At 35.9% G+C, this 15,593-nt stretch overlaps 1 long non-coding RNA gene across 1 annotated transcript in view; it reads left to right on the forward strand.

The window, feature by feature from the left end:
* Window positions 1-5,710: 5,710 nt before the first annotated feature.
* LOC309855474 overlaps window positions 5,711-15,593 on the forward strand; it is a 38,859-nt gene continuing 28,976 nt past the window's right edge. Inside the window, exon 1 of the long non-coding RNA XR_014306823.1 lies at window positions 5,711-5,801. This is a non-coding gene — a long non-coding RNA (uncharacterized lncRNA). The remainder of the gene's footprint in view (window positions 5,802-15,593) is intronic.

Here is a 15,593-nt window from a genome sequence, read left to right on the forward strand (position 1 = left end):
AATCTGGAAGCACTTTGTAAAGCCGCAATTCTGGGTGGATGTGACAGGCACCAGTATTTGCGTATATCCCATGATCTTTCTCGGCACAAGAACCCTAATTTTGTTCAAGTCAGAAAAGTTCCCATCTAAAAATACACAACATTCAGACACTCTTGAAGCTGTAAGTGTTAAAATGTTACAGATGTGTACATGATGTCTTGGCAGAGATCCTTGGGGGAAGATCTACATGCCTAATAAAGAGATAAAACTCCAGGAGGAGAAACAATTGCTTTCTTCAGCATTCTTTCTTGGAACTAGACATCATTTCTGAAGATAAAGCAAACATCCTTTGATCATAAAAACAACAGGCAAATTAAGACGAGGAAAGCAAAAATAAAAATTAAAAAGAATGGACACAAACAAATTTTTTTTTTTTAAAGTGAAGTCAGGCTTCTTGATGAGCTCATTGAGCAAGTCCACAGACCTTGGAATGTTAACATTCAGACTTCTCAGTAAATGGGATAAAGAACCATGTCTATGTAAGCAGGGCAATGCCTTTCATATACAAGCATTCCATCCAGTTAACAAAGTACTACTAATGAAATTAAGAAAACATTTGTTGTATCTCTACTTTATGCTCCTGACTTATGCCATGGTCTCCCCAACAGTGGGTGAGACAGACATGGGGTAAATCAGATTCTTTCTTTAAGCAGATGATTAAATTTTAAAAAGTGATAAACTACTTTTCTTTACCTCCTGGTCTTTGGTCTTTCACGGAGAGAACAAACTAATATCTCCCTTTGAAGGACAGCATGCAGGGTAATTACTGATTTGGAAATATGTTTTTGAACACTAACAGCGAGGAACATCTAATTCCTTCTGGTCTGGCAACAGGGGAAATATTTGAGGCTATTGGGTGTCTCTTTGCTGTGTCAGCCAGATGTGCCACAGTTGTGCTCAAGATTGAATGATCAACCAGGTTTCTAGATAGTGCAGAGAGTGATAAATGTGTAAAATTATGGGAGCAGGAGACAGGAGCTGATGATATTCCTGGCATAAAAAGGACATAAGTCAGGGAATGGCATGCTTTTCCTATGAAGGGCCAGATGGCAAACATTTTAGTGTTTGAAAGTCAAGAGGCAGGACCAAGAATACTATGTAGGCATTTATATAACAAAAACGAAAACATATTTCCACAAAATTTTTATTGGCAAAACTCAAAATATAATAATACTAGGTGATACAACTTTATTGTTATACAGATCTGTAATAAAATGGAATCTATTCATGGACATTCAAATTTGATTTTTCTATAATTTTGTGTGTCACAAAATACTCTTCTTTTAATATTTTTAAACCAGTTAACAGTATGGAAATCATGTGCAGTACATATGTTGTGATCCTTACCGCAGTGGTTTGTCACTTACTGATTTTTAAAATCTAAACTATTTATATTACCATTTGACAAATATTATTTAATTTTACACTACATTTGTGAAAGCAAAGTTCTCAAAAAGACAGAAATGCATGTTTAATGAGAAGTTAAGTAGTGGTAACACTAATTCAAAAGAAGAAGACACACATTAAATGAAGAGTTAAATATTAGGATCCAGTTCAAAAGTTTGTAGTTATTTCAGGAAACTATTCTGAAAGCAAATTGTTTAATTTGTTTAATAGTTTAATTTTTTAATTAATTTTAATTAATATGGAGCAGAGCTGTTTATCTCAGTTAATTTCACTTTTGGAAAAAAAAAGTGTTTTATGTATGTATAAAACGTCAACATAGCTTTTAAGTCCTTTTACAGAACAATTGCATGCTCAGAAACTGCGATGGCATTAGACGCAAATTAAAAAAATATATATGCTGATAATGTTTCCTGTAATAACTTTTTAAATCTAAGTTACAAATTTAAAGTAAAGCTTTGGGAAGTTTATTCTATCAGAGTAAAACCTTTGACAATGTTGTGAATGCTATTATGTATTCATTTAAGTAGATGTTTCCTTCTGCAGGGAACTACGGATTAAAATATTAGATGCACAGGCATCCTGATAAAAGTGATGTTCTTTATAAACAACTTAAGTATCCAGAAAGGTTACTAGATTATTTCTGTCATGGCTTTTAAATGATTTTTTAGCCTTTCATTCAGAAATAATTACAGAGTCACAGAACATTGCAAAAAAATATATATATAGTTATGTCCTATACTCTTTGCCAGATCTTATCCAATGTTAACATCTTGCATAAATATAGAATAATACTGAAATTTAGATCAAAAATACCAAATCAGGAAATTCATATTTATAGCATCAACTCAACTTATTCACATACCCAGTTATACATGTGCTCATTTGTGAGTGTGTGTGTACAATGTGTGTACATATCATCACATGAGTACCTTCTGCTAGTTACAAACACAATCAAGATATCTATCTGTACCTCCTGGTACTCCCTGATAGTTACACTCACCCTTTATCCCATTCCTAACCTCAGATAACCTTCCTGACAGGTGTGTAGTGATTCACACTATGGTTTTAATATGCATTTCCCTAATGTCTAGTGATATCGAACATATGTGTTCCCATATACACTTTTGCTAAAGTATCTGTGTAAGTCTTTTGTTCATTTTTACTGTTTTGAGGATTCTTTCATATTTCAGATACAAATCTTCCATCGGGTATGTGGTTTGCAGATATTTTCTTGCAGCATATAATTTTTTTTAAAATTTTATTTATTTATTTGAGAGAGAGACAGTGAGAGAGAGCATGAGCGAGGAGAAGGTCATTGGGAAAAGCAGACCCCCATGGAGCTGGGAGTCCAATGCGGGACTCGATCCCGGACTCCGGGATCATGACCTGAGCCGAAGGCAGTCGTCCAACCAACTGAGCCACCCAGGCGTCCCTGCAGCATATAATTTGACTTTTTAATCATTTTAACCGTTTTTCAGAGAGCAAATGTTTTTGTTTTGATTTGTTTTTCCTTCAATTTTGATTAGGTTGTATATAGGAGTTTTTTCTTTGGTCACAATTTTGATATTAAGAAATCTGGGTCTAGTACTCTGCTCTAAAGATTCTCTCCTTTTTACTTTTCTTCTTGAAGTGTTATACTTTTTGTTTTGACATTTAAATCAGTAGGATGGCCCTTTGGGAATTTTGATAAGTCTTTTTTCCCCTTTTGCCCAGACTTAGCCACATGCTCCAGAGTCGTTTGTCAAAAAGGCTATCCCTCCTCCATTAAATACTTCTCTGTTAAAAATTAATCGGGTATGCTTGTATAGATCTATGTCTAAGTTCTCCATCTGTCCCATTGCTCTGTGTGTCCACCTCTTAGCCAGGGCCACACTGCATTTATTACTGTAACTATATAATAACCCTTAACTTTGTGGAATAACATTTCCTCCTACTTTTTTCTTCTTTTCCAAAATTATTTTGACTATTCTAAGGCCCTTCCCTTTCCCTATAAATTTTGGGATAAGGGTAGTAGATTTTTTTCATAAGTAATTCCACTAAATTATAGTCGTATTTTGTTCAAAATTGTTTAGAAGGCTTTTATCAGACCCATTCAGTCAGTGAAGTCCCCCAAATGACAGCCTTTGACTGTCCTAGCAGATTGTAGTTATTCAAAATATGACTCAGACATAAAAGGACATTGAAATATATCTGTATACAACCGAGGATACACTATAGAATTACATGATGAAAGCTCAAAAGGTGTGCAAGATTTAATCTGAATTTTTTAAATTGCGATGTACCACATTAGAAATGTGAGAAGAATGCTTTTATCTAAAGCATGTTTAATTGAAAAAAATGTATCATGTACTGGAATTGAATAAAATTAAGAAGGCCCACTATATGCAGCATCTAGATTAAATGAAACATTCAAAGGGCACTATATATTTTATTTGATGAGTATGTCCAGAGAACATATTTATCAAATGCAGGTAATTGGAATTAAAACATGATAGTACCTGTGAAATGCTATAGGTTAGAATCTATTTGCCATTTACTATTAAATATTAGAATTTAAAACTGTGTCCATTCAGCAGAATCATCTCTGAGTTTTCTGTAAGAATGATTTCTCAAATAAAAATAATAAGGTATAATAGAGATAAGTCAGGTGTCAAAATTTTATTAGTAACAAAAAAATACAACTTTGAAAGAGATTACAGCCAATTTTATAAAGCAAATGAAAAATAATAAGACTATAGTAAAAAAAATTATTTGAAAAATACTAAAAATATATTTTAAAATGACCAAATTAAGTGAATATGTACCCAAAATAATCACTCATCTTACACAATTTAAATGTTAAAACAATTAATATAGTTTAATTTTCTCTATATAGGTATAGATTAATTTTATTTTAGAACTAGCATTAATTTCAAAAATCTGTATAAGACAAATTATGAATCAATAAATAATTAGTCAAATATATATATATCAATATATATCGATATATATCAATATATATAATCAATAAATAATTAGTCAAATATATATATTTGACTAATATAACTATAATATTTGACTAAATACATATATATATAATCCAAATCTGCTACAGGAAGATTACCAGTAATTTTAGCTAAGCCCATTTTTCCCAATAATCTTGACATCTAAGAAATACCTACTACAATTCATTCACTAGATATCTTAGTTTTACTAGAAACTTGCAGATCTTCATACTGTAATCTTTGAACATGAGGAATTTAGCATCATTGTCAAGAACCCAGTTTTTGAAGTAAGAAGGTTTAACTTACTACTAACTGACTCTACTAATTTACTAACATCTCTACTCCTCAATTTACCCATAGGGAAAAAGAAGTTTGGAAACTACCCATCCATTAAGACTCTTTTGAAAATGCAGTAAGAGGAGTGCCCAAGTGGTACGGTTGGTTAAGTTTCAGACTCAGGTTTCAGCTCAGGTGGTGACCTCATCCCCTGAGATGGAGCCTCACTGGGCTCTGGGCTTAGCATGGAGTCAGCTTGGATTCACGCTTCCTCTTTCTCTGCACCCCCCTTCTCCCTGCCCTGCTTTCTCTCTCTCTCTCAGATAAATACATCTTGAAGGAAGGAAGGAAGGAAGGAAGGAAGGAAGGAAGGAAGGAAGGAAAAAGAAAATGCAATCAGAAAATTTCTCTAAAGCATTTCAAAGTTGTCTCTACGACATTTACCTTAGTGATTAGCACATAGCACTCAATAAGCCTTATTATTTTTATTGGTAGGGTTCTGTTTAAAATGGATTAAGTTCCAATGTTCCTGATACAGCATCTACCAAGTTGTCATTTATTTATTTGTTTTATTTTATTCTTAAATAAAGAGAGGGAGAGAGCATGTGGAGAGGGGAGTTGGGGGGAGGAGGAGAGGGGGAATCACAGAAGTGATTAAAAGTGACTTAATCTCACAACCCTGAGATTATGACCTGAGTTGAAATCAAGAGTTGGACTCCCAACTGACTGAACCACCCAGGTGCCCCTACCAAGTTGTCATTGAAATAATTTTGAGAGTAACCAAAAAAGATGAAAACTCATGAGCTATTAAAAAGCTTATCTGTAAAACTACATAGTGTCATATTTTTAAAGATCTCCGCTTTATTATACAGATGAACTTTATTTATACTGTAAGAAAGGAAACATTATTTTTCCTCTCCTCTTTTAGGTTCTTGCTTGTGAACCCCTAAATTAAAAGAGAGATTAGCAAGAGAAAAACAAACAGAAGTTTAATAATATATAGACCTTCTGCATACATGGGAGAGACAGAGAAAAACTGAGTAACACCTGAATAATACCTCCAAATGGCCCACGTCACCCCCTTACCATCTCCAGGTAAAGACAAAAGAAGATGGTGGAGAGAAGAGAGCCAGTTATGGGAAATCCAGGAAAAACCGTAAACAAGGTTAAGTTTGTTATATAGATTTATGTGGCTGCCTTCTGCACTGATTAGGTTTCTAGACATTTAGTCAACCTTCTCTTCTAGGTACAGAGAAGGAGACACACTAGAAAATGAAAATTTCCCTTATAAATGCAAGTATCTCTTACAAAAGTATAACTTCTACTTAGTTTTCAAAGCTTTTCCTATGTCTGCTGTTTCTTAAAAATAATCAGCCTAAAATAATCCTGACACCAAAGAGATATACGTGGAGGTGACACATTCTGCCTCCTTTCGGTATCCACACCCGTACAATTCACTCAGTGGCTTATTGAAGATCTATTTCTTGTAAAAGAGACTTCCTGAAAAGAAGTTAAAGATTGCACACCTATTTTGTACTTTCTAAGCCTTAATTCAGTCATAAAGCACAGACCTCCCCTTAAAAAAAAATTATTTATTTTAGAGAGAGCGTGAGCAGGGGGAGAGGGAGAGGGAAAGAGAGAATCTCAAGCAGACTCCCCATTTAGCATAGAGCCCCGACGTCTGGATCCTAGCACCCGGAGATCATGGCCTGACCAAAATCAAGAGTCAACTACATGTGCTTAACCGACTTTACTCTCAGAGCCCTGCCCCCAAATCTCTATTCTGTATTCCTTAAAATGGAAATCAACCTGTAGGAACTTATAGCATCCTTGGAAATGCAGGGTTGATTTTAAGTAAAACAAGCAAGGTTGAAGCAAGGTGACTACCCTAGTTTTGGTTCATGCTGGAGCTAATATTTAAAGATTTAAAACATATGAAAACTAGGCCATGGATGCAAGACCATATCTCTCAACTGGAGTTACAGTAACAGACATGATTCTTCAGGTGAGAACTTGATAGGAACTGTACACCTCAAGCAATGGAATATTTACAGAACTAAAGAGGAATTGGGGTCATGCTCCAAATATGGCGTGTAGACAAGGCTACAAGTCAATAAATCTTTGAGAGAAATCTTGGCTGGCCAAGGGAAATATTTAAAGAAAAAATAAACAGCAGGTGTCATTGGTAAATCTATGGCAGAACCAGATTTTAAAGTGTATTATATGAGTACTCAGCAGCAAAATCTGTTTCTAGAAATTATCTGTTAGTGAGTTCAGGACACAATTTTAATTTATTTGTCATTTTTAATGCTATGCTCGTAGAGATAGCTTCTATAATAAAAGCCCTGCGATCCCACTGAGAAAATCAAGTTGAGCTGAAAATTCAACAGGATCCAATTAAAATTTAACAGAACATGAAGAAAAAGTAAAAAATTAAAGAAAATTGGATGATCTATGGCAGGATTGCAGAAGAATTTAAACCCAGTGACAGAATACATTTCTATACTTGAGGTAATAAAAGGCAGACTTTATACTATGGAAATCAAGTTTCAAAGCTCTGTTAGGATGAGAGCTTGAGCTGACATTTGCATGTCCCCCTCTCAATACAAACACAAAGAAACATGTGCCTGGGGAAGCTTCAAAAAGAATCGGAAATTCTGTTTGGGAACAGAAACAAGGCAAGAAATAAAGGACAGGAAGTGGGAGCTGATGCCACCTCAGTGTGATGGGGTTTGTCTCTGTTTTTGGGCCTGGTCATGGTGCATTGCATTCTAAGGGCATGCGCAGCTGGAGACCACACAGGTAGGAAGCAGAAGCCACTCCCCACAGTAATCCCAGAGCCTTGAAATACCGCCAGCTATGTGAAAAAGAGGCTAGATTTGGTGTTTCTTCCCAGAATGGCAGCTTGGGTGATTTGGTCATTTTTTGCTGAAGTCAAGTAGAAGAGCTGATAAATATTACAAAACATTCTGACGGGATCCAAGAGCTAACCAGGAAGTGAAGAATAATAATGTCAAGGAACAGGACAGGTTAACCTAGAGATAGGAGCATGGTATTTTATTTTATTTTATTTTATTTATTTATTTATCTATTTATTTTTGCATAGGCACATCCATTGATTTCAATATGAAGTTTAGAGGAAATGATAGATAATCTGAGAAAGATAGCTGATTTAATCACATTTGGAAAGGGGAAAAAAAAAAAAAGCAGTGGGTTGTGGTAGTCCTAGGAGGGCCTGGAAAAGAGTACAGTCAGCGTGTAACTACTTGAGTTTGATTTGTGTTTTTAAATTCTCCAAGGTATGAATTATTAATTTGGTTAATTTGTCAATGAATAAATAAATAAGGAGTGAGGGGAAAAAAAAGAAAAAAATAGATATATACCAAAACAAAAGTAATGGCTTTGGAAAACCTAATACATAAAAGAGATATCACTTGGTGGTATTTTTCAGCTCTACATAGATTGTATAGGCATTATGTTGAAATAGTTTTCCTATGCATAGTAATCTTAATGTTATAAAACAGAGAATCTGTTAAAAGTTGTCTTTATCTTTAATTTACATTCCAAAATCTATTAATATAATCCCTTAATGTTTAATATTTATTGAAAAAATACAGAAATGGGTGCGATATAACACCTATCCCTTTTTTCTGGAGAAATTGATATGCCACATGACAGAGCATGTCTTTCTGCCTCTCTTTCTCCTCCTCTACACATTCACACACAAAATCAAGATTATAGACCTACTGAGCAGATGGCCTTTGACTTGGAGAAAATTGGATCCACGGATAACTTTCTGAATTTATTTTAGATTCAAACAGTCTTTAGTATGCACAAGTCATTAAAGTACCAGTCTGGGCCTGGAGAGGTTTTCCTTCAATATTTTATAGGAAGGATTTTGATCTATGATTTATCAGTCAATTGACAGCACTAAGGGCAGAGAGGTTTTCTTTCTTTTTTTTTTTTTTTCCATTAAGAATCAATTCTTCTGGTAGATAGATTTTTATTTCCATCCTCATTCTGCCCATTGAAAAAAATCTGCTTTGGTGCATGTCTGTCAATTTGAGTGACCAGGCACATAAATGGTATAAAATGTAGGCATTTTCAAACCATGAGAAGTACTGCAATGTTGCAAAATACATAAAAAATGAATAAATAAAAACTACTACCAAGCAAAAACTACTACCAAGCACCTTTCATGATTTGTAGGTGCTTTGAATGCAGGAACCATTAGAGAGGAATGCATTTTATTTATCTAAAGGTCACCGTTAGGTTTTATTTCTTTATACATCTTGTCAGCTCGTACATAGATAAAGAAATTTGATGGACAAATGCAACTATATATTTGCGGGAGATCTGTAGTTCTTGTCTTTGCAATATTTGTTGAGCGTCATTTATTTCATTATATTTTGTGATTGATTGCAAGTCATGTTAGCCAGTATATTTTTCATTCCTCCACTATGAATGAATTTCAAATACATTTTTCACTCAGTTTACATTGGCTTGAAAAGTTAATACTATGGAAAAGAAACTATCAAGTATTATGAGAAGATATATTGTGCTACTATTTATTTCTGCATACAAGGCTGACTACAAAAAGCTAGCAGTATAGAACTAGGTGGAGGCTGTTGGGTTTTAGATGAATATCAAATAATTTGAAAATAGTTTTCTTAGAGTAATATTCTCTTTTCTTAAGAATCATGAGCTTTAGAAGCTCTTCAGTCTTTCAAACTGCTTCCCTGAGAAGTTGTTCGGTTTTCAAGGAGGTTCTATTATAATGATGCATTGGAAATACAGTGGACTTCCACCACTAGTGTCTAAAGACACTGCAAATAGCCTATTTTATCAGGATTTTCCCATTGATTAAATAAAGCATTTCAGAGTCTTTATTCATGTGATACATGAATATGTTCCTCCTAAAACTGTAGTAAATATAACCCTTACATTTATAAAAATTATTGAGATGTCTTACCACAGTTCATATAAAGAAAAGATTATATATATGTTTTAATATGCTACATCATGGTCCTAGTTTATTAGTCCCCTCCCCCACACCATGATCTTCCTAAAACAGAGCTTTTTGCTGTTAACTTTTGAATCGATGTATCTTTTGGAATTGAACCTACTTGAAAGTATGCAGTTCATCATTTTATTGTTAGGATCATTAATTGGAATGTACCCACATGTTAGCTCAATAGCTTTAACCAAATTCTACTCCAGCTTTTAGAAAGTTCTTTTTCCAAAAGCATCTGTTTCAAGGCAGGACATACTGCATTGCTGCTCTTCTTTCCTCCCAGGGGATACAGAGGTAAAACAGGGTATTGTGTCCTGTATCTTTGAACTGCCACTTTGTGGCAAATCCCCATGTTGAGGATTACATGTGATACATGTGCTGTGCGTGTTTGTATTAGGGAGTGAGAAATATTAATATTTAATATGTATGAATGGATGGCTCTGTGTTTCCCCCAGGAAATGCCAGTTGGCTCCAAGTTGAGAAAACAATGCTCAAAAACATCCTAAGATAGAGGCAGAACCAAAGTGTTACGCAAAGAAGATAATACTTTAAAAATTTAGAATATCTTGTGGTCTCTTGAGGGATACACTTTTCCAGTAACCATGGGGATTTGATTCAGCTGGGGCTATTTTGAAAAAAAAATAGAAAAGAAACATATGGTGATATAAAGAAAACAACTAGGAAAATAGGAGAATAAACTGTGGATAAAATATAAGATGATTTGATAATATTCAGCCTACTGTTGGAACTCATTAAAAACATCTTTTAATATTGACCTGGTTTTTACTTTAGATGTCTGTAATTTCATACTGGTGAACAATTTTTAGTGTAAAATATTGTTATTATGAATTTAAAAAAATACTATGGTACTAAGAAAACACTGCCACATACCACTGAGTTATGAATTATGAGAGGAATCACTGCAAATTAAGGAGACTGTATTTCTGAGACATGAACTGTAAGAGAACTATACTCCTTCCAAAAGTGGCACATTTTACCAAGTTATAGTGCCAAAAAGTATTCTGGTCATGTCATCAATCTTTTAGTCCTCTGATCATTTAAGTGTTCCCCGTCACCTTCAAAACAAAATCTCAATGTCTTTGTAATCTGATTCCATTTATTTTTACTTTCTCATCTCTCACCACGCCCCGTCATTCCAGGGCTCGTTTCGTCTCCTACAAAGAGACTAACTTCTGCCTGGGGAACACAGAACAAGTTGTATTCTTTGGGGATCCCTTGGTCCATTCACCTGCTGCCCTTTTGATTTGTACTGATTTATCCTGGCCCCTTTATTTTGAGATCCACGTACTGAGACATGGTTTAGCTGACAGTGCTCTCCAAGGTTTCCTCAAATACCGAATACACCGGGGTTATGTCTTCTGTGTGCATAGTGATGTGGACATGCTTGTTTCTTAGAGTCTGACACAGTGGTAGTTCCTTAGGGTTATCCCCCATGACTTTAAGCTTCCTGAAGGCAATGGCAGCTTTTACTGGTCTGTATTTCTTTAGTGACCATCCATGTGCCTAAGGCAGAGTGGAAGACAATCACTTGATGAAGGGAGAGAAAAAGAGAGGAGCAAGAAGAAAGCAATGAAATATGGATAGGTATAGTAAGGGGGAAAAATCTTATTTCCAAGAAGGAGTTTAATGTTTTTCAAAGATTTATTTATTTGAAAGAGCGAGACAAACACAGGGGGGGTGGGAGGGAGAGTGAGAGAATCTTCAGGCAGACTCCCACAGAGCCGGAAGCCAGATGTGGGGCTCAGTCCCACCATCCTGAGATCATGACCTGAGCAGAAACCAAGACTCCAACACCACCCAGGTGCCCTGGGAGCTTATTTTAGTTTGAGAAAAGAATGTTAATATTAAGGAAAGAACACCGGCCTTGACGATTGCATGGGCGGCATGTCTTCCCTTCCAGTGCTTATTGGTCAAGTGAACTTAGTCCCCTGAATCCTCGTGAGCCTCAGGGTCTCTGGAGAACTGAGGGAGCAGCGTGTGTTCATCCTTCTGCTCCTTGGTGCATCAGGTTCACATCTAATGACATCTGTCTATGTGCTGCATGCATATTTTTAATAAAGAGAGCAATCACAGGGCTTTATTATTTCTAAACATATTACAGATTAAACGTAAGATGAGAAAAATATAAATATTTAACTTCTATGGAGCCTATGTGTAAAAATTTTTAGATGATGAGTCATTTTCTAATTACAAGCAGTCTTAAATGGAAGTTATAAATACTCTGTAATTAAATATTTTTTGTGTGTTCTTGAGCGAGCACTTTGGGCAATTACAGAACAGTTATCAAGAAGAGTGGTTCAGCACAGAGCTGCGTTTGCCTATCCGTGTCACAGCCCTCCATTTCTGCTTTATTAAGCATAATTCGTTTTTGTCTGGGAATCCAAACAAATACTTCAGACATGTAGCCATTAATTATAAGATGAAGGGTTTGGCCAGAAGTTATATTGTAGAGCATAACAGGACTTTTTTTAAAGATTTTATTTTTAAGTATTCTCTACATCTAATGTGGCATTTGAACTTACAACCCTGAGATGGAGAGTGACTTGTTTTACCAACGGAGCCAAACAAATGCCCCCAAACTTATTTTTGATGTGCAGTTTTTAATATCACAAATCTGAGGTGACCTGGGACTTTGTCTAGAATATTCTATCCATTCAAATTCATCCATCTCAAATATTTTCTATTTCTGAAACTATCTGGAAGCCTATACATTCAAAATGAAAAACTAATTTGTGATGTTCCTTAATACTTCAAGGAATATTCTTTTATATCTTGGATAATTGACAGTGTGTATAAAAGCAAACAATTTAATTTGTTACACTGTCTTTGTCATCTTTGTTGCAGAAACAAATGACCAAAAAGTTTCTAAAGATTTATTTCTGATTACATAGAAGTTTTGAGTCTGTGGTAGCTCCACATTTCTTTTTATTTCAAAATCGAGGTTGGAGAATCTGCCCACTCATATGGGATATGGTATTTTTTCTGGGAGAGGAAAAAAGAGCAAGAGCTCTGGCAAAACCACAAGGTAATTCAGGCCTTAAGCACTACATCATGACTGTAAAAGCTGCCTTGAGGAACTGGCCTATTGGTCCTTCTGCTCACATATTTATGACCCAAGTAAGTCAAACAGCCAAGTTCATGTCAGTGGGGTAGAGAAGTACATTTCTTCCACAGGAAGGCACTGCGGTTGCCTGGCGACACAGTGATATATACTCCACTTAGAGAAAAGAGGAAAACAAGAGTAATAATGCCAAGAACCATGTCCTTTCTCTCACACAGATATTTGCTTCTCTTTGGCCACATGCTAAATATTACCCACTCTTCCCCAAGGAAGATGCCCCCAAAATTCAATCCAGGCATGTTTATTAGATTCAAATTTCAGAATTCGTTGATAATCTCTATATCAGGTCTGAGTTGGGCTTTCTTATTCTGGTGGCTTACAAATATGGGGAGTGTGGATGTGTGGGGACACACACACACACACTGCAGTCCGATACCTACATACTCAATGAAATAATGGAGTAAGGGTCAGATGGCTACACTCAACGGTGTTATTCAGAAAGGTGGTAAATGACCGGCATATAATCATCACTGGTCACAGTAAATTCTGGATTTTTGTTGGTTTATTTTTCAAGGAACATAAAAACACTTCTTCATTATGACCTAAATATGTTTCCTGGAACCTCCCCAATCTGTTCTTCCTGGTGGCTCTTGCTTCTACCTTCCGGACTCTCCTTCCTTACTCATTATATAAATAAACTTGGTCATATCTGAAGAGGGCACTGAAGATCGTGCCTACATCTTGCTTGGTGGTTGTAGAAATGTTCAATCCCAGAAGCTGCCTTATACCTCAGATGGTGACCATCTCTTTTCATTCATGTCGCCAGTTCTGTTGACAGTGTGGCTCTCTCAATAACTCTATTTTTTATCTTTTTGACTCCAGTCATTGCCATTTGCAAGCCAGCACACTCACGGTGCCTTCTGAGGTTGCCCCTCCCCTCTTTTTCTGTCTTTCATTACTTACAGTTAGTTTGGGTTTATCAAACTTCACTGCGAAGACACCCTTTGGTCTGTTTTCTGTGACACATTTCGTTCAGCTGGAATGATTCCCTGGGAGCTACCTGAATCTGTCCAGATTTTTTAAACAAGAGCAAGATGACGATCATCTTAACTTGGTCTTTGTTCTTGCTTAATTATTAATTAGTCTTTGTTGTTCAGAGTACTTCCGAGTTTTGTGCTTAATTGACAGCCTGTTAGAAATAGTTGATTTTTTCAAGCCTCCAAGATCTTCATTGTCCGGATTACCTCATGCCTCTTTTACTCCTCGCCAACTAGTGAGTTCTCTTCTGATCTCGTCTCTTTTGACAAATTCAGCTAATAACAAAGGCACACATTATAAGTTCTATGTCTTATCCTTTTGCCAACAGTCACAAGTTAATTAGGTATATTAGAAGGCTTAAATGTTATTGTAGAAACACCATTACCAATTTCATTAATGCATAAAATTTTGTCAGTTTGTAAAATGGGTTCCCATTTTCCGTCCTCTAATTATAGTTTATCTGATGCCCAAAGCACAGCCCAGACCCCAGTGCTATATACTCTGAGCCTCTTTGTTTTTCCATGTGGCAATGCTTCACTCCTTGTACAATTTCTGAACTACTCACCTTGGTAGTGCAAATACACCATCCCGGAGTATCAGAGGCTCCTACCAGCAACTGTTTGTTCCCCTAATGTTGACGGGAATTGTGACCACTCTGCCCATGCTCCATGTTTGTCTTCAGTTCAGGATGGTCTCACACGTATTTATACCGTGATGCTGGAAAGGCTCATTAATGTTTTACAGTTTTCTGTCCCCGAACGGTATCATACAACTTCAATCGTTAGCCCTGTGTTTGTCCTTGGTATCTTCATTTCCATCCAGTTGCATAACGTTCCAACTTTCTATATAGGGGCTCAGCTTTGCCGAATTATGTTAGCCTGGCAGCATATCAGGAGCCAAATTTAGTACATTTCATCTGGAAGAGGCTTTGATGCCCTAGTCTCATATACAGTGTAAGTGAGTTCCTGTCATTTCAGTGGAAATGAAGTCGGATCCTGAACTCCTGGAGGTTTAGTTAAGGTTCCAATTTCCTGCCTCGCATTTGCCATCTGTCTCCCATGGAGCCTGGATCCTATTCTTTTCCCTTGTGGATGGCTTAGTTTTCTGAATCGACAGGGCACTTGTAACAGTAGCACTACTCAAATATATACCCCAAACTCTGCAAAGTTCTTTTTCAAGCCCTTCCAGCCTATCTTCATTAAATCTCATTATTTCAGAGAACAGAGATAGACTAAGTTGAGATTAAGTTTTCCATTCCCCATAAACATTACAGCTTCAACCCTGATCAGCCCATTAAAGGCAAGCTTTATTCTAGAAAACTCTATTCCCAGTTTACCCTGAACTTGTTATCCCACTTAGCATATGCTTTAGATAAAACTGTATGGGTTCTAACTTTGACGCAAAACATGCTTGTATTAATTTCAGTCTGACCACCCACAGCCACTGGAATTCTTGTAAGATATTTAGTTTTCAATAAATGACTTTTTTTTTTTTTTTACTAGCATAACTTTAAGACTCTAATGAGGATACATCTGAGAATGTTCAAGGGTTCCCCCAAAGTGGGTGGAATATAAAATGGTTTGTATATGTTTGTGGGTGTATCATTTGGGCCCAATGGTTTTAATAACTATTTGACAACTAGCAAGCTATACTTTTGTAAAAGCATGACATGAAAGCTTGTATATTATGGAGCTTACAAGAAAGAGTGTAGTAATCCTACTTGATACTCTGTCAATAATGATCTGGTGTCTTG

Source organism: Mustela nivalis, assembly GCF_964662115.1.
Source record: "Mustela nivalis genome assembly, chromosome: 20".
NCBI lineage: Eukaryota > Metazoa > Chordata > Mammalia > Carnivora > Mustelidae > Mustela > Mustela nivalis.